This window comes from Phasianus colchicus, chromosome 8, assembly GCF_987193195.1.
Source record: "Phasianus colchicus chromosome 8, bPhaCol1.hap1.1, whole genome shotgun sequence".
Classification (NCBI taxonomy): Eukaryota; Metazoa; Chordata; class Aves; order Galliformes; family Phasianidae; genus Phasianus; species Phasianus colchicus.
Genome location: NC_143443.1, coordinates 25,516,874 through 25,537,627, shown reverse-complemented (window position 1 = coordinate 25,537,627; position 20,754 = coordinate 25,516,874). Strand labels below are relative to the sequence as shown.

Here is a 20,754-nt window from a genome sequence, read left to right as displayed (position 1 = left end):
TCACCCCTGCTTTCATCAGAATTGTCTAGACTAATCATAAACCACGGTTTAAAGACTTTGTACATACTACAATACAATAATAATTAGTTGTTGGTTTTAATCTGCAATATTCTTTAATGAGTCTCTGATTAGATTATCTTATGAGCCTGATTAATACGAAGCTTTGGATTAATTATAGAAACGTTATAGAAATAAAGAAATTAGAACATCTTTAAGAAGTAGAGAAAAATGATTATCTTCATATACCAGAGAAGAAGAAGAAGGGTATATATAATCTACGCAAGGTTGCTGATGATATTTATGAGTGACCTGAGAAGAATCAAGTCCTAATGCTTCATCCTTGTTTTGTTTTTCACACTTGGGAAACTTTTAAAATAATTGACAGAAGAATTTGTATTGATAGCTGTGGAACAACAGTGATGCCCTAGTGCAGAAAAACGAGCAGGAGAGGAAGCACAATTGGGAAAAGCAGTCGTTCATTTAATTATTAGCTTCATAGGATGAAAGCAACACCAGTTAAATAATCTTGGTATATTTAAATATATATTTTTGTTTGTTTGTTTGTTTTAAATAAAATCACAAGTGTGATTCCAGAGGAACCTGCTCTTTAGACAACAGCCATACAAACCAGGTTTAATTAAAACTTCATGTGCTTTGGGTACATTGGAGTGCTGGGTCACACAGTGAGCACCCATGAATATGGTCCACATACACTGAAAATGGGGGCTGACCTTCCTCATACCTGAGAGAATTCTAGGACTTTCTGACAATGGCATAGAAGAAACTGGAGCTCAAAAGCATAAGCCAGGCAAATTCAGTCCCATAAGAGGCCTTTTTTAACAATCATAGTAACTAAGCGTTTGCACAGTTTACCATGGAACAAGGCAGATACTCCATCGCTGGAAATTTTGAAATCAAGTCTGAGTGTTGTTTCAGTGAGATATATTAACTAATCTGGCAGCATCGTGCTTCACTGGGGCAGGAGAGGGGAGGAATTACGTGATAAATTTGTTACTCTGCAACACTAAGGAAAACCACGCTGAAGATAATAAGCATAACCTTCTACCTACCAGACACAATATCTTTAGTGGGATGGAATGATAGAATTTTCACTGCTTTTAAAACTTACTTTAACTCCCAGTGTATTTCTGGGGAAAAGGAGGAAAGGACCCTAAAGAACTACATATGGAAAGCCAGATGTAATTATTCAGGTTAATGTTTTGCTGTCCCCACAAAGAATGTTTGTGCACGCTTCTTTCTGCTTTAGCTTAGATCTAAATCTTTGCCACGGTTTATGTGTTTCCATCACAACTGACAGCTGCTGTATCTTTATTGATTTTACACACTATTATACCATAGGGCTCAATTTAAACCCTTTATTTTATTTTATTGTGCCCTTCTGTGTTCTCCCTGTTGGAATCTTATTTGTATTGGTATTTAAAAGCCAGTGCCATTTCAACTGGGGAGACTCTTGCATTTCCAAAATATATGTGCTTATTTATTTTAAAAGTGGAAATACAGTGTTCACGCAATAGTTGCCACAGAACATAAAATTACTTCAATGCTAAATTAGCAACTGGAATTACATCCTTGTCATATCGCTTTTAATTAGTCTTTACTCACTGGAATGGAATCTTTTGAAATGGTTCTTTCACTTGATGACACTGATTTTCACTGGGAAGAAAAGCAGCTGTCCCCAGCCATGCTAAATTTGAGATGATGACCACAGTGTCATATTCAGGACGTACAGTATGCTTTATCTCACTCTGCATGAAATGTGCTACACTCAGCACTGTATGGGTTGCCCTGTAATATGTCTACAGAGTGCCTAATAATCTGCAGTGAGTAATAACAAGGGGCTCTGTATCATGATAGTTTTAAGATCAAATTTAGGAAATTCAACAGAGTTAATAAATAAAAGTGGGACATTCACCTCTATGCAATAATAGTGTCAGTCTATTTAGAGCTCCATCTTCTAGGCTGAATAGAATTGTTATGAAGAAGTGAAGTGTAACACACTGTCACTCTTGAGTGAAGATCTGAGCTCTGCATAGCAACTGTGGAAGTTGCTAGTTGTCACTTGACGGTCTCAGGCCATCTGTGTATCAGGAGATAAAGCTAGAAAATATAGGTGCTCCTTTGTGATTTCAGTCCTTGTCTTTGTTCTCAGGTCCATGAAGTTTACAGCCCCCAGCTGGGAGTGAGGTCAGCAACACAGTTATGTCAGAGTCCATACTCAAGGGAATCCCTGCACTGCACAGTACCACACTAAACCATCCCTCTCAGTCACAGCTCTGCCAAGTCTCTCTCTCACCTTGCAAGAGGGCATTGCAAGGTGCAAAGTTCATGTTTTAGTGACAGAGATGTGGCTGTTTGTTCCAAGCTTTGTTCCTATTCCCTATTTCCCTTACTCCAGTTGCTCCTTCCTTCTGAGACAAACCCACTTCCACTGACCTCTGCCATGGGCATTTTCAATCCTGGCAAACCCATTGATTTAGGAAGAGGTGCTGGGGTTGTTAGTGTTAAGCCACCACCCTGTTATGTTCCTTTCATCTAAACAGATAACAGCAGTCTCTAGCATTGCTTCAGCTCCTGTGAGAAGAATTTGATTGAAGTCCAGCCCCATTCTACAAAGGGCAATATGGTGCTGGAAGTGGGAGTAAATTCATAGGTTTTTTCATGTCACACTGATTGCCTGCCATCAAATATACAAGACTGGACCATAAAAGGAAGATGTGTTGAACTACAAGCAGTCTCCCTGAAATATGATGCTTTTGCATGTTGTTGGATAATAAACATCTTCAGTTCTATAAACTAGGACTAGTTCTTGTGTCACTCCTACTCCAACCACTTTACAAAAGCAATGCATTAGGCAATGACAGTGGAACTGTCTAGTTAAACAAAATGACCATCACTCTCCCTGCAATTGGAGCCCTTGTAGTTTCCAGCCTGTTCTGCTGAGGAAGGAATCCTGGCTAAGACAACAATATTTGTTTCAACATTATTCTGAGTTACACTGCTGCCTTTCGCATCTGTGTTTCCAGAAGAGTAATGTGTATCTTCTACAAGCTAGTGGATAACAGAATATTAGCTTGTCTTTTTGGAGAATTTTTTTTCCAAAAATGGCTATTTTTTGATGTCGGTTCCCCAAGCCTCATACAGTTTATGGGATTAAGAAAACTATATGACCGAGCCTCTGCTTCTGTTGTTCCTACATAAGGTTTGATCATCTGTCCAACTTCAACTTAATTTGATTTGACATAGGTCTCCTACAGTCAGCACTCCTTCAGCATGGAGTTCAGGAATACTTTCAAAGGACGATCTGTCATTCTGAATATCCATACAAATTGGTTTTGTACAGATTCTAATCGAGTAGGGAGACCGAGAACATTCAGGTAGTCTAAATGAAGATAGAGCTATTGGTCTTGGGAGGGTGTGGGGTTATAAAGGATACAGAGGGAAATCAGTGTTACACAATCAGATATAAAGCTCATAGAAAGCCAGACCTCATTAGTTCTACTGCTTACAGGAACAACTAATTCATTACAAATTCTGACTTCTGCAAAACTGCTGTTTCTTATTGTTCAATGTTATTAGTTATGACTCTTCAATTTCCCCCCCGGGTAGTAAAGTAAAACAAAAACAAAACATTTTTTAATTTGAGTTAAATTTGACTAAGCTAATAGAAAGTGTATTTCACGTAAAAGCTCCTTGCACTCTCCTTCATGGAACTGATTTTATGGTCATGCTGCCTTTCTCATGAACATTCACTGCAGCTGCAACTTCCAGACACATTGTGCTGTTACAGATGAAACAAAATAATTTTTGACCCACTCCTTACAAAGAAATAAAAATTAATAATTTTCTAAATGTAATTATGTTCAAAATCTCTTTCAGAAAAGACGTTCCTTGCTGTGCCATTCACTTTGCAATTGGGAAAAAAAAAACCAAAAAAAACAAAAAACACAACTTAAAATGTACAATGTCTATATAGGAGAAGAAATACAATTTCTGAGTTTAGCTGTGATTATTACTCCTGGATACTATATTATTAGTTAAACTTCTGTATTTGCCCATTTGTCATTTCATAACCCACATCCTCCTCTTCAAATAAATTTATTGATAACAATAAATGGTGCCATCTTACAAGTGCAGAAATATCATGAAGTGGGATTTCTGATGCAAACTCATTGAAATCTTTGTATATTCTCTTTGACTTCAGTGGCCTTTGGATCAGGTCCCTGGCGTATTTATCTAGCTCAAAAATGTTCCCAAGGTTGTACTGCCCTGAATGAGAAAGAAAGTAATTCAATTCCAGATATTGTGTAGCTTAACAGGGGGGGAAAAAATGAGGTCATGGTGTGGTTACAAATTTTTTATTCTTTTTGCTGTCTTTTCTCAGTGGGGGAGTAGGTAAAGCTTCCCTCTCTTGAGTTAGCAGTTACACGGATTAGACCATAGGAAGAATTTCATTTAATCAGTTCAATGAATTTTAGCTCATTATAAATTCATGCAAATTGTCAAGTTTTAAGTCCTCCCAAGACTGCCCTGATTTTTTAAGAAGTACATAGAAAGGTTTTATCCATAGACGGTTGAGTTCAGCTAATTACATTAAGAGCTAATACGATTTCCTTGTTTATGCTGTTTGTACAGGAAGATGATTGTCTAATCCTTTAAGCAGTACATTTAATTTTGGTTTCTATTTCAAGTCTTTAAATTGTGTTAACTACTTCTAGTTCTCAAGGTAAACATGGTTTAAATCTTAAATGTTTACTTTTGAGTAGCTTCAAGGATGAAGCTGCTCTGGTTTCATTTAACTGAGGCACACCATTTCATGCCAACTGGTTCTAAGCAGGAGGGCCATGGAGGAAGGAGGGGAGAGAGAACGAGAAAACTTTTTCTAAAGCAAGTTCATGGCATCATCTGCAAAATTGTTACACTGGCTTGCTAAATGATTCATTGCTCTACTACAATCGTTATCAATAATTATCTGTCTGTCTCTCAAATATGTCTAATCTGTCCATCCATCCCTATTTAAGTATTTGAAATTTGCATTTGGAAGAACATAATGAAATTATATTCAGCCTAGCAAATCAGTGTATTACATTTCCTCTCTTTGGATACGATATTTTGTTGTATCTCTCAAAAATATTGAAAAATAAATCTTAAAAAACCTTGGATAGCAAAGAAACAAACATCACTGCCCAAAATTGCATGCAGATAAAAGTATTAGTTAGAATTCCTTCTGTTTGTTAGGTTTTATTAAAATAAATAAACAATGACATTAGTAATGCTGACAGTTTTCAGTATGACTGCCCTGGAGCTTTAACAGGATTTCATTTTTACGAAGCAGTTAAGCGTCACATCTTTTCTCAACCTCTTGTATTCCACCACTGACCCTTATTCAACATCTATGCATCCATTTTAAAGATGTGTCCTGCATTATAGCAGAGTATGGTGCCAGAAGATATTAGCCAATAGATAGTACTACTCTGTGACTTCTCCAATAGTGTTTTTCTGTGGATTTTCTAACAGTGATCCATTATTTTTAAATATTACATGAAAGGTGACAAAAAACAAATTCCTGTGTATTTTCTCCAAAAACATACCTAACTGAGATATCCAAAAGTACCTGAATCTCCCCTCGTGAATTTGCAGGAAGAGTCATTCCATAGCTCAATCAAGTAATCAATCAATTAATTTCTATTATTTGATATATTTCTATTATTGGATATAAGGCTTAGATTTGCTCAACACCACACACTCTGGTTAATATATTAGCTCCAGATATTGACAATGGAGGCATCTACAACTGAGCTAGCTTGAGAGGTACTATGGGGATATATTGTAAGGAGAGAGTAGTAAAAAGAGAGAATAGACTTCAGCTATTGATTCTGACTTGAATGAGTCTGAAAAATAACTTCATTTTCCATGACTAAAGAAGATAATTGATGTTACCTTTTCTTCTCTTTCCTTTATCTTACATGCCTATTTAGGTGATAGACTCTTCATAATAAAGACTGTTTATAACTCTGTAGCACAGCTTTCCAGATTGCAAAAGATGACTATAACAAACTAAAATCAAGAACAAAAAAAAATGTTGCTTTTCTTCTGAAAACTGAAGGCATGTAATTTGTTGTTTATTTGATTTAATGTAAGTATTCTTTCAGACATAAACTTGGGATTACATATTGCTTACTTGAATAGAATTAAAATTTGTCACGCTAATCTGGCTATAAAGTTTATGTACATATTCCAGGTTGGGCATCAATCCTTTTACTTATTTACAACTACACAGTCTTTCTTCCTAAAGCTACCAGAAGTACACTGAATTCCTGGTGATACCTTTGGTGCCTTATGTCAGCCTTTATAATCAAGCTTTACAAATGATTATTTGGAAAAGAGATGGAATTATCTTGTACTAATAATTAAATGATTCAAGAGAATAAACATGATACTAATATTTGAAAGAAGGTGGAGTTCCCATCAGGATCAGAACAAGGACCTGCAATAATCAAAAATTTCATAAGTAACTTGGAAAAGGGTGAATAATGTTGGGATGAAGTATGCTCATAATGGGAAATGTGGACAGACAAAACAAGGATATCTAAATTTAAAGTAGAACAGGAGGAATTATAAGATATTTCATGATACTGAGAGAGAGAATGATTAAAAAAAAAAAGGCAGCTGAAGCCAAAAGAAAGTAATGCACCTGGGAAAACTAATTCTGGCTGCCAGGAAGCTTTTGACTAATTATCCTGGTTGCGGCAAATCCAAGCGTCCAAAACTTGCCCCTGGCTGATCATATCCACCTCCACATTTCTGTCAGTCTGAAAAACAATTATGTTTTCTTCTTTAACAGTAGAATTTTTGTGACTTTTTTTTAACCTCCAAGTATTTCATAGACTTGCACCAAAGTGCACAAAGAACACTTAAGGCAGTAAAAACAACAAGAAGTAACTTCTAGTAGGGATGAATCGAAGTGGGTGGAAAAGGGTTATGAAGAAACAAACAAAATAAATCTGCTGAAATGATAATGGTTCATAACTCTGCAAAAAGATTACAGAGGGAGTGGGCATCATTCCCTGAGAACATCAGATATATAGTGGAAACCAACAAAGCAATTATTAAGAAAATCACTGAGAATTTATACAGAAAACTTCCTGTTCCACTGCATAAACCTGTAGGGCATTGCTACCCTGACCCTGAGGCAGCTCTTCTTTTTCTGTGTCAAAATGCAGTGATGCTCAATAGTGCACAAAGGAGAATGACAACTTAATCAGGAGAATTAGAATGACAACAAGGCACAGGCATATTAAAGAGCCAGGAAATCCTCACCATCTGAACAGATGACAAGGATCATAGGTATACAGTCAGTTCTCAAAAATCACATATGATGTGAAGACAGAGAAATAAGATGATGGACTGCTGCTTTTCACAGTTTAAGAGCAGAGGACACACAGTATTTTTATTGGTTGTCAGAGCTTATAACACTCAGAACAGAACATTTCCCAACAGCACATAACTAAATCATAGAACTCATTGACACGGTATGTCATGGATGGTCAAAGTACAGATGGATTTAAGTAGAAGCTAAATAAGATATAGCCTCACTGTTACCTGATAAATTCTTTGATCTGGTTATAACCTCTAGGTCAGTATTGTCAGAAACTGGAGAGGTATGTCACAAAGATTTTCAAAAGCATCCAGCATCCCCTGCTGTCAGCAGCCATGAAAGAACCCAAGTGGGACTTTGCCTGATCTTAGGCAACTATTCCTATGTTCTGCTCCTTTCCTTACACTGGTAGTGAAATTGACTTAGTTAAATACGACTACACTAAACCGAGCCCTACAACTGGATCACCGTGGTAAAACTTTATCAATATTTATCCATACAATGTCATGTAAACCAGAAACACTACATTATGCTTATCAACATGTATTTTATAGAATTGTCACCGTCACCAACGTGAGAACAAGCCACGGCACTTCTTTTTTGTTGGAAGAAAGAAGAAATTTATATTTCATCCTTTCACCAGGGAGGAGTTTCCCTGTTGTCACTTTTCAGAGCAGGAAACAGAAGTAAAAAGACAAATATTTCTCATTTACTCTATTTCCTATCAGTAAAAACAGATGAAACAACTGTGAGTTGGTAGTAAGTAATGCTATTCAGAGCCCTTTTAGATTGTTGCACCTTTGTTCATGATATCCTGGCTGAGATAACGAGTCACCTTTTGATATCCTTGATCTTTTCCTTACACAAACACAAAGCTGCAAGAAGCGGGTAAGATGACAACCCACTCATTTCAGTTAAAACAAACTATTCACCTACCATTGAGAAAAACTAGCTAAAGCAGACTATTTTTTTCTGCCAGTCTTCTGACAGAACTCAGCCTTACAGGTATATAAAGTACTGGATATAATTGTCTTCTCAACCCAGTTCAGAAATGAATGAAAACCCCATTAGTCTGATATTTTTAACCTTATCATTTCCATTGAAGTGATGGACAGCAGAAAACAGAAAATATGCTTTTCATTGAGGACTACTGTCTTGCTTCTAGATACAGAATACTCACTTTGGTATTTAAATGACCTCCCCAAAATTCATTGTACTTGTAAGTCATAAATTTTTAGCTGAGAAATAAGGAGCCTTTTTCATAAATTCAGCTCAGTGACTGTTTGAATTCATATTATTCTGTATGTTGATTGCTGTATCCTTACTACCGCCATTGCTAGCTTGACTGTTGATGCAGAAAAAAAGTTCCTTAGAACTACTTGACAAGTTGTGGGGTGTTTTCATCGCTAAAATTATATCCAAAGGTTGTTTTCACTGTCAATATTTTCTGAAGACAATTTCTATCGCATAAAAATTGTCTTGGGGAGGGATGGAAGAAGAAGAATTGTTGTGAGGACTAAACTAAAATGATCATTTTTAGCTAAAATGTTGATTTATTGGAAAAGTAATAATGTGTTTTGTTAAAAAGACATTTTTCTTCAAAATCACTATGTTTCTATTGATCTGCTGCAGTGACTATATATACCTCCATATTTCACTCCAGGGAAATGGACTCTATAACATATCATTATTTCAGGTGTGTGATAACTCTTTTGAACACTGAAAACAGATTGATGAGCCTATACCTTCACATTCCGATGATTAACACCTATTTTGGCAACCTTTCCTCAATATTAGAAGGACAAAATAAATAAATAAAAGAAAAATTAAAAGGCAAGTAGATTTCTTATGTGGATTGAAGATTCCTGATGAAAAAAGGCTTGTGCTTCATTTGAATGCATTTTCTTTGCAGGTAGGTCCCTCAGTGAAAACCCTGTCATAATGTAGGGATGACACATTATAATTTCAAAGTGAAATTAGCCTGGATTTTACTCTAAATTTTAGTATCTTTCATGTGTGCCTAAGTAAAATATATTATACTTGTCAAATTGAAAAAGCTGTGCAATTGTAGCAATGAGGAGACTATCTACCCATCTGAACTGCAAGCAAAAATTAACATTCAGCTGGTCATAGAAAATCACTACTATCTCAACAGGTTGCACGAAAATGGCAATCAATTTTGCCTATATTTACAGCAATAATCCTGTGATTTCAACAGGACTTATTGCCCCAGCTGGTAAGTACTACACACACATTCTGATAACAGCTTCATACTCAGGGCTATTGAAACAAACACACAGATGCTCTTAAGCACCAAACACACAGATGCTCTTAAACTTGAAAGGAGCTCTATAATCTCTATAATAACAGGCCCCTTGCAAAATCAAGCCATCCATAGACTTCAGCTCTTTGCAATAACACAGAAGATTTCTCCCTTCTCTCTGTAGAAGTCAGCTGTAAAGGGTAAATTTACATTTGTAAGACGATGTCTGAAAGCATGATTATATTTGCAAATGCCTGTATTCGATGGTGGATGATGCTCAGGCAGATAGGGCCATGGAAGAGTGTACTCCACAACTATGAGAAGTCTCACACAGCTTTGGCCTTGTTCCCCAGGAGCTCAATGGCACAGGAAAGCACTTTTCTTTTGAGAAATTACAAGGTCTAGGGCTTTTTCCCAAGGATAAATGACCTGCTAAAAGCAGATATAAAAGAGATCTCACTTGCCCTGTCAGGGCTTTCATCTCCATAACCTATTCACTCCCAAGAAAACCCATGACTTAATTCTTCTTAACAGGTCAGTGCTACTCTGACTACAGAGATCATGACAGTGCCATAACCCTGCTTAAGAGATGAGCAACTATATAAAAGGAGGATCAGTCAGCACAAGTTCTGACTCAGACCTACTTCAACCTGGGCTAAGCATACAGAAGAGATATACTTTTCCCATAAAACTATTCAGGTAGCCCACTGGCCGGCCTCTTTCTCAGGGTTGAATGTCTGCTCAGTTCATCATCATCAAGCTGTGGATGAACAGTACCCAGAACTTGGATCCAGCTAAGTGGGAGATTCAAATTCTCTATATGCTCTCAAAACTTCAGTTAAAGTTCCCTTTTGAGCAGTGCTGGAGATTCAAACCCTCTTTTTATTAATTGAGCATACCATGTGCAGGTGTCATTGGTACTAGTCTCTACTTGATGCAACAATTCTCCTGAAACCATATCAAAAAAGTGATTTGTCTTTCAGGGGAGTTCACAAACCACAAAGACTTTCAAAGGCCACTGTAGAAAATACTGCACTAAAAATACTGTCAGTAGATTCACAGTAGGCAACAGTCTGTTGATCCTATCCTGAAAAGTCAAAATGAAGTTAGAAATAAATACCTATACATACACGTAGATGTACACATATGCTCCTGCACATGCATACACATTAATCACAGAAATCATAGAATCATTAAGGTTGGAAAAAAGACCTCTAAGACTCCATGATCATCCACTCCAACCATCCACCTACCACCAGTATTTTCCACTAAACCATATCTCTATATACCACATCTCTGTGGTTCTTGAGCACCTCCAGGAATGGTGACCTATCCACTATGATAGGCAGCCTGTTCCAATGCTATACCACTCTTTTGCAGAAGTTCTTCCTATTAGCCAACCTAAACACAAAAACCATAGAGCTAGGGGATCATGAGGTTTAACTTAATCCAGTTTAACAGAGACAGATAAGACACCATATTTTTCTCCTTGATCCTAAGTCAGCATTTAAGTGCCAAACTGTTTCCTCAAGTCCTCTCTGTCCCCAGGGAGTTGATACCACCTGGGCTGCAATTCCAAGTGACACACTGCCATGTGTTCATCCAGCCTGCCACTGTGTATCCCACTGGGGGCAACCACCCCTCACAGTAAGTGAACAGCTTTCCTTAGCTGCCTCTTTTGTGCCCCGGATCACAGAGGCTGCAAGCGTTGCAGTCCAGGTTTCTTTTCTTTTCTGGCCACCACAGCAGATACTGTGTTAAATAAACATCAACTGCAAAGATTCATGTTCTGGCACATCCTGGCCTGCTAATATTTACAGTATGAGACCCCTACCTCAGCACGTCTTTCAGTAAGACTAAATCATTCCTGACAAATAGATGCCCGCAGTAACTGATGAAAAATGAATGGACTTGCCTGACATAAACAGGGTTTTAGAGAAGAAACTTATTGATTGGCTTGCAGAATATTTCTTCTGGTTGAAGATTTAGGGTTCAGTGCATTAATGCTGAGTGCTTTGCTCATCACCTTGTTTGTTTTCTTATTCAATTTTGTTCATTTTACCCTCTTTGTCCTTCTCTTACCTTCTACCTCCAATTTCTGATATCAGATTGTCTGAGAGATGACAAAACTGCCTTCTGTCTCTGAAGTCTACTGAAAGCTGAGACCTGCTCAGCCAGAATGTTTTCAAAATACATTGGTGCAAACAAATCTCAACAAAATTAATTCCTTCATTGTAATGCAGGTAACCTTGTGTTTTGTTGTTGTTGTTTGTTTGTTGTTGTTGTTGTTTGTTTATATACCAGATTTTCATGGAAGTCATCAGCAGGAGCTATTTGAGAAGGTCATTTTCTACACAGAATAAGAAGAATACTAGGTAACAGGAGAGAAGCAAAGTTATGTATAACATCCCCTTCTGCCTGAAAACGATCCCCCCAGAATATCCATACTAGAGTTTCCACAACTTCCATGTCCTTGTGAAGTCATCTTGATGTTTACTAATTTGCTCCAAACGCCAGACAAATAACACATCACACATTTTTCAGAGCTCAAATGAAAAGAGAAACACCTCTGCCTGTAAAAAAAATAAAATAAAATAAAACAAAATAAAATAATTCAGCAGAATCTGACATAAAGCAAGTTAAATGCCTTGTTCTCACACTTTATGGAGTTTCTGCAGGATATGTCATTATCACATAATGCCCACTGACTAACATGGTGGGAGCTGAATCAATGGGAAAAATGGCCCTTTTAGGAAGGAAATGCACAGTTTCATTCCAGCCACACCTGCAGAGAACAGTTACAACTCCCTCTGTAATCTGAAAATCTGAATGCCTTCTTTATGACATAGATGACAAGAAAGTGCACTGATGGGAGCATTGCTTGCAGGCAGTCAGTACTGGTGATGTAGTCTTTGAAAATCAGGTTCACTGTTTCTACCACTGAGCTACAGTCCATAGATAAACGGCCTTTCTGTAGTCTTAAGTCTGAGTAAACTGAGTTCATTTCACCCCACTACAAACCAAAAGAAAGAATAAATCCCATACACAGTAAAAATAGTCTAAGTAGCAGCCTGGATTTGTGAGACAAACAGTAGAGCTCTCCTGTGATCTTAGGTGGGTGGAACTATCAGATGCGTGTAGATATTTAACATGCCAGTTTTAAGGACACCGAAGAATCTGATGTCTCTGAGCATGATCCTTCAGGTACTTTTACATAATCAAATTACAATAATCTTAGTTTAGCCTCACATCTTCTTCCCCCAACTGAACAAGAGTTGTACCGTTTCTTTGAATTACAGTTCCCGAAACAGCACAGTGTTTTCAGTCTTGGTTCCAAGAAATTTCAGGACAGCTGTGCAGAGTGGCAAACAAATACAGAGAGATGCCACAGGCTGCCAAAATAGGATAGGTCTTGTACCACAAGGGCCTCATGACTTTGAGCATTCATACAAAATAGCTCATATGCTTACAGCAAAGTGAAGAAAATGTCTGGACAGGACAACCCTCACTCACCACATGCTCTCTGCTCACTAAGCATATAGAAAGGCCTTGCAAACAATGTCTTGGTTGTGTTTTTATCAGAGCAATCATGTGAAAAAGTATGCATTTTCTGATACACCTGCTGAGGTCACACATATATACAAAGGCTGTATTCGTATTTAAGAGGAGTGCATAATTCTCCAGAGCAGTGCATTTTTTTCAAGTGCTCTTTCTAAGAAGTAAGGGAGAAGAGGCTGTTACCTAATGATAAGGATGTTTCTGAATGATAATTTAAAGATAATCTTTTAAGATTTGATGCAACCTCATTATGCACACTTCTAAGTAACATAACTCCAAGTTTTAATTATTCCTATCTCTTTCTCACAGCTCCCTCAAGAAAACTTTCAAAAAAAATCATGCAGCTCATAGCTGAAATGGGGCCTTGTAACTTACAAACTGTAATTCAGCTTTAGATGGCTGGAAATATGTCTAGCCCAATCGCTAACCAACCTTCACTGGAGTGATAATGCTTAACAAATAACCCTACAAGCAACATCTCACTGCCTTTTCTGCCAATCTCAATTTTAACTTGATTGTTTCTTAATGCCATACTCAATGTCATTGAGACAATATATTGCCAAGAGGCATGAGTTGAAGAATAGTATGAACTCTTATTTTGTAATCCTAGTTTATATGTAGCTGTAAATCAGATACCTCTGGGGAGAGTTAACAAGATTCTTATTTCCCTGCTGCAAACAGTTAATGTGCAAGGTAGGAGAAGGACAGACAGACAGATGGAGACAAAAGAAAGACCTTGAAGAATTGTTCTGGGACTTTTTAACTGCTGTCCTTACTATCTGAGTAGGTTCTGCTTGACATTTATGTCACGGTCTTGATTCTTTCTTGATCCTGAGAAACACTTAGCACACCTACGTGGGCCAAGTGAGATATTTGCTAAGCCAAGATCCAAGACCAATAAGCCTAAATTCACTACAACCAGGAACAGCGTATATCAGCTGAGACCTTTTTTCCTCCTCATACAAAAATTGCTGATCTGTAGTAGAGGAGTACAATATAACAAGGGAAAGCATAATTTCACATCAGAAACATCACACAATCCTTCCTCTTCACCACGTTAGCATTTGTGAAAGAAACTCAGTGGAAAAAAAGAAAAAACTTTTTCAGTTATTGAGTTCTGAATGAAAGAAAGAAGAAGAAATGCAAACATTATGTTTTAAATATTGAACATGCAAAAAAGAACAGCAATCCCCATATGACAGTACTGATACCTAACCTCAGACTTTCTAGAATTGTGTTTGACTTCAAAAAGCACAGCAAGACTTTGTGTAAAAATCATACTTGATTCTTGATTATATTTGTTTCTTTGATTCTTGATTATATGTTGTTTCCATCTGGCAAACTCTTTTTCTGTTATTCTTAGTCTCAAACCACATTGATTTTATATCCAATTCTGAATATATTTTGTATTCGTGATTCCATCCCAACATTAACATTCAAGTTTGTAAATTCTTTCTGTAGGATAACCTGACCATCTGTGTTAACAATGCTTTCCATCATCATTTGAACACAGTATTGACCTAAGAAGTGGCAGTGGTTTAATACAGAATTATTATTGAAAATATTTAAGTATAGTCAATTCTGAAATGTGCCCTTTATGAACAGAACTAGTTACCTTTCTCAAGCTTTATGTATCTTCTAATTTGCCTTTCTTCCACAAAATAATGCTTCTTTTTTAAGTCTCATTTTCTTTTCCTTCACTGCTTTCCTGTTTGGAACCTATGGAACGCTTTTCTTAAGAAAACAATATTTGCCTTTCGTGGAAGCACAATTTCCTTTTCAAATAGAGCAATTGAGTCTGTTTTGCGTGGTCCACCTTTGGGAAACTCATATTTCACTACATCCAGTTTTTAACTTTCTTTGATATCTTGAATTATATTTTCCACAAATACATTTTAAACTTTTGAATGCTACAATGGACTGATAAACAGTCCTGCAACATAATTTTGTAATTTTAAAATACACACACACTATTTGGTCTTCTCATGTCTTATCTACCACTCCCTTACACAATGGATTAATGAAAATAACTTTCTATAAATTCAAAGTCCTTGGGCTTTTAATGTCATGGTCACTTCCATTTTGAATGATACAATGATGTTTCCTCATTTTGAAACCACTCAAATGGGACTTATCTGAAGAAAGAACGATCAAACTTATCAGGAGAAGAAACCTTGCATTTAAATTACTGAATTTTCATATCTTGTTTTTAACTGATTGATTAGACAGTTGAAATAAATCTTCTTTAAAGTACTACAGAGCTTGAGGGCCTATTAGATTAATCTGAAAAAAAAAAAGAATAAGTATGATGTGCACTATGCGACGTCTTTCAACCTCATTGCCTGCATATTAGGCTGCAAGAAAAGAATATTTAAATGTCTGTTTATTAATTGATTGTCAAAGAGGTCTGATTATTTCAAGGAGATAGCACTGCACAAGAAAGAGTAAGATGAACTGAAGAGTAACAGAATGATTGATTCATTTCCTTTGGGGGAGGGGCAGGAATGAAATAAAATAATGAAACAAATGCATCAGATTCATTTACAGAGGATTGATATTTTATGTAGCTCCTTTTGAAGTTGAAATTAAATTTTCTTAAAAGGTATTATTAAAGGGGAGATGGGAGGTAACCTTCCATCAAGATATCATTATTTTAAGGTCCTTAAAAAAATGATTTTTTTTTTCCTCAAGTGTGCTAGTAAATTGATTTATGCAGATCTAAGCAGTAATTATGAAATGTGCTTATCTAGACACCTTCTGTTTCTATTGATCCTACACATTATTCTGATGAAAAGCTCATAATTCATAGCATTCTTGATGTTTAGAATTGTTGGAATTATTTATAACTAGCAATCCAAGGGTGCTGCTAATGAAATGAAGTTTGAAACTGATTTGCAATGCACTAAGTTGTCTGTTTTAAGGCCATGAACACAGATAGTTACAGCGCTCTGCTCTGCAATACACAAGTGGGGAATGAATGCAGGACCACTATGGAAAAAAAAACAAGATTGGGGTAGGGAAGGGAATATGTGCCAGGGTATCAGATTAGGAAAACTGATAAAACTAGGAGATTAAGAAACTTCTGGAAGCACTGCAATAGGCAAGACAGGTGTTTTGATGGACACAAGCAAAGGAAACCTCATTAAGTCTGTCCTAATGATCATCTGCAAGGGACAATTATGTCTTTCAAGAACCTGTGCTTTAATTTCTTAAGAGATTTTCTCAGAGCCAAACCATCTGCTGAAGTTGTAACTGCTACTACAATTGGAAATTACGGGGGGGGGGGGGGAAGGAAAGGGGGGGAAGTAGAACAACCATTCCTTCTCTGATAATTGCGGACTGAACAGGCTTCCACTACTTATCAGAAAACTTGCTTAAAAAAATAGCTGTTTAAGGGGTCATTGAAGGGAAGAATGCCTTGTGTAAGTTCTGAGAATTCTTTTCTACTGCTCTGCTCCCACCTGAAAAATCTCACCAGACGTAGCTTCCGCTGTGTAGGTTTGCTGGGAGAGAGCAGTGCAGGGAGAGGGGAAAGAAAATAGGGAAAAAATGAGAGGGTGGTTTAGCAAATACCTGGCAATGCTCCAACCACAGCCCAACCTGTGAGGTTGTGAAGCAGGGGTGCTATGTCATAGCATTCAGCTGTTCCTTCTGATATTACTGGGAGCTGATTGTTCTTACATGTGTTTTTCATAGGAACAAATACTGTTTTTTCTGTCCCTGCTTTCTCACATGGACTGCAGAAATTAAACAACATGTGTTTATCTTTTTTCTTCAACTGGGACAAATCCTACCATACCTTCCTACCTACTCTTTGGGTAATTTTTATATCTGCAGGAAGGTCATGCACAATTTGAAGAGGCAGTGACATTTATGCTGAACACATTTCTGCCTTACGAGATAGCAATGACCACAGACCTAGTCCACAGGAGGAATCCTCCCAGCAACTCAGCTACTCAGCTATGGTAACAATCTGACAGCCAGACTTTTTTTTTTTTTAAAATCATTATGGCACCCGTTAACAGCTACAAGGACATCTCTATAGTCTCCTAATTGGTAAATTGCTAGCCCCATAAAAGAAAATAAACCAGTCTAAATTACCACGGAGACTATACCTGGTTCACATCAAAGCCCACCAATGCACAAAACAAAATTTTATTTTCTTACTGTTACTGCCTTGTTGAATACGACATTGGATTAGGATGAGAACATGTTTCCTCATCCAGAGGGGCTTTTCAAATATTTTCAGCAGACCTTCCATTAATGCACATCTTGGTGTTACTCAGAATAAAACGACTGTCTGCCACAAGCTCTGTGAAACAAAATTGCAGGGCACAGATGACCCCAAGGCCGTAAATTACTCACCCCTCAATTAGGTAAGACAAAACAAGGCATATCCAGGGAGCTGTCAGAAATGCATGATGCCACAGTAAACTACAGCATTATATCAGTAATTCAATGCAAAGATATTCTAAAACAATCCCATAAAGTACAGGAACAGGAGAATAAAGAAATATAAAAACTAAACAGACACATGGCATTCTTTGAAAATCCAATAGAAATTCTTAAACTGAAGCCAAATAGCATCCCTAATGGCACTGATCTTCACATTTGAAGATTACCCTGGATCTTAATAGAATTAGGAAATTGCAATTGCTCAGAAAAAACAAAAACAAAATAAAAAAAAACCACAAGGCTCACTAATGTGCCTAAGTCCCAAGAGTCTCTTGCATTTCTGTTCAGTCACAAAGTCCAGTAAAACAAACATTGGATATGATGCTTAGAACAGCAATTTAAGTCCTAAAGTAGTCAAATCATCTTTGTTTAAATTCAGCTATTTTTTGTTGGAAAGACCTGATCATCAACATCAGAACGTTCCTCAGATGCGTGCATGTTGTTGAAAAAAATGGGAAAAAAAATAAGAACAAAAGGGATTATACCATTCTTTGTCTCATAATTATTTCTACTTTCTATTTTCAGAAAACAGACATCCAAATGAGAAGAATAGAGGAAAACAGTTTAAAGAATTTTAGAAACTTAAAATGAGGCTGTGTTTTGATGTCAATCTCCTTACACTTTCAGATTTGTTTTCCAGAATAATTCAGTGCTACACTGACTTTCTCTCTGAAATTATTTTGTGGAGCTCCTACTTCTGAGACAGTGACCATTTATTTCTCATCCTGTTCATGTTTGCTCTACCTGCTTTGTAAGCCTCCTCATGCAAACTGCTACCCAATGCTAAAATCAAAATACTACACTCGGCCCCTTAATATACCTGATTGGCTCAAGCCCAGCATTGAGGATAGCACCCAGCCCCTTATCTGAAGCAAGGCTTGCACAAGGACAGTGTAGAAGATGGCTCTAAGAAGCCTGTATTTTACCATAAATACATGTTGTGCCTCCTGTTCTTTAATTCTGGTCAGACATGAAAGCAGAAATCTCTTCTCCTTAACGTAGGTGCAGCCTGTATTTGTCATAATCTTAGCCAAACAGGACCTCATGATTCAAGAGGAAGTTTTAAGTGAGAAGACTGATAATAATCATCAGGTCTGATCTGAATGAACAAAGGACCAAGGTGTTGAGTGGGTATGAAACACTCTGTTTATAAAGTCAATGATGTTAAGAAGGTACTGCTTTAGGAGTCATTTACTTTTCCAAAATCATATTTTTTTTTCACATGTGTTTTCATAACCTTTTCTCACTTCCAAAGATACCATACTGGGAGATTTCAGAGCTGATAATCAACTTAAATGAACTTCAGTTCCCTCTGCAACTGAACTTGAAACATACTCTCAACTTTGAATAACCCTTTTTTCATCGTGTGTCAGAAATTCTGGCTCATTTTATCTCCAGATACAACCCTTCTCTCATGCTCATGTCACAGTGTTTGCAAATTCCTGGAAAATGAAATGGGCAGCAAGCTCTTTTCTGACAGTGATCCAGTCAGCTGTGCTACCAGCTGTCCTCACTCATTTGGGCTTTGGGCATGGGACATGGCAGTGCTTTTTGAGAACAGAATTCTACAAAAGCTTATCCACAATGGCAAGATTTACTGTAATAGAAAAGGAAGCTGATTAAACAGTGAGCTCTGACTGAAAGAGAGGCTGAGAAGGTGTTTGAGAACTGCTCTTCAGTGCCTACTCCCTCCTGCATTTAGTATAAAGTTAGTAATGATCTTAAGCTGATATTGGTTGAATCATGGAAGAATATATCTACAGAGTCCAGAGCCAACTACATTGAAATGGCTATTGTAACAGATTCTGCACTTTGTGTGTCATGAACAATCAGTAAAGAAAGAAAGGAAATCCCTAACTTAGAGAAGTGAAAACCCAGAAATTTATGAAGAGCAGGGATCTTGAGATTGCAAGTGCAACCTAAAAAGATTTGCATAACATTCCAAAAAAGTGTTTCATCATATGAGGAAAGGATGACTTCTCACAGAGTTTCAAAAGTTTTCTTCAGAGTTCAGCCCTTGGGACAATAAGATGTTGGGGAACCTCAGGGGGCTGCTGTCAACAGAAGCTTGAATAGCTGTCTATCATCATCTTGCTGTATTTTCCTGGAAACAGTTCCTTTCAGGCTGATTCATTATTTTACTATATGCCCTGAGGTAGCTTACATCTACTCTTAGAGCAACAAGAAAAGGATATTGTGACTGAAGACATTTGGTACAGAGTACATATTTCTGAGTTTGGAGATCTGCCATTTGTATATCAGGAGCAGAATCAGATTGGATTGATACCATTTTTCTTGCTATTTAATTGCTTTGGCCACTGAGTAACTACCAGATTTGTGAGATCTATTTTATTTTGGCCATTAAAACCTGAATAGCCACCAGTACAGCTGTATATATAGTTGTGCCCACCTTCTTCTTTCTAAATCTTCCCAGGACAATTCACCCGGTAAAAAGAAGTAGACCTGAGCAGAAATAAAAAGTGCCAACAATGGGGCATGTTTGGAGGCTGGTATACCAAATCAGTTTTTGCTTGTCTTTACATATCCTGTTTGTTTCCAATGCCATGTGGAATTTATAAGACCACTGTCCTCCAAGCAAGGCTGTACTGAAGTTCAATACCCACTGACTTCATATTAATGAAGTACTTGACATACTTTGTGACAAATGCATACTATTATGGCTTTTGGGAATGAAAAACTTGCTCCTCAGTCACTGTTAACAACCACAGCACAGTGAGCACACAATGCTGTTTTCACACAGTACACAAGACATTTATCTAAGATGTGGATGTAACCTAGAGTAAGGTATAAATAAAACAAAACAAAAAATGGCAAATGGGAAAAAAAAAAACACCAAAAAAAAAAAAAAACCCAAAACCATTTCCAGACAGAAACTCTGCATTAATTTTCAAAGGTACTCTAAGGCAAGAAGCCTCTAGAGTACTCTGAATGATCATATCCAAATACATGGGAAATATAATCCATAAACTTAAAACCTATAGATGCAGAGTGATGAAACTGAGGTTTGCCCTCTGATTGTGCACTATTACTCAATTGAAACTGAATTCTGATTTAGTTTCCT

The 20,754-nt window shown here is 37.1% G+C and overlaps 1 long non-coding RNA gene across 2 annotated transcripts in view; it reads right to left on the bottom strand.

Moving 5' to 3' along the window:
- Window positions 1-20,754, bottom strand: part of LOC149917083 (uncharacterized) — a 126,430-nt gene that overhangs the window by 55,125 nt on the left and 50,551 nt on the right. The window contains exon 3 of one of the 2 annotated variants that reach the window (XR_016468572.1): window positions 6,767-6,830. The exons of the other annotated variant lie outside the window; for it this stretch is intronic. This is a non-coding gene — a long non-coding RNA (uncharacterized LOC149917083). Of the gene's footprint in view, window positions 1-6,766; window positions 6,831-20,754 lie in introns of those variants that run through there. 2 annotated transcript variants of the gene reach the window in all.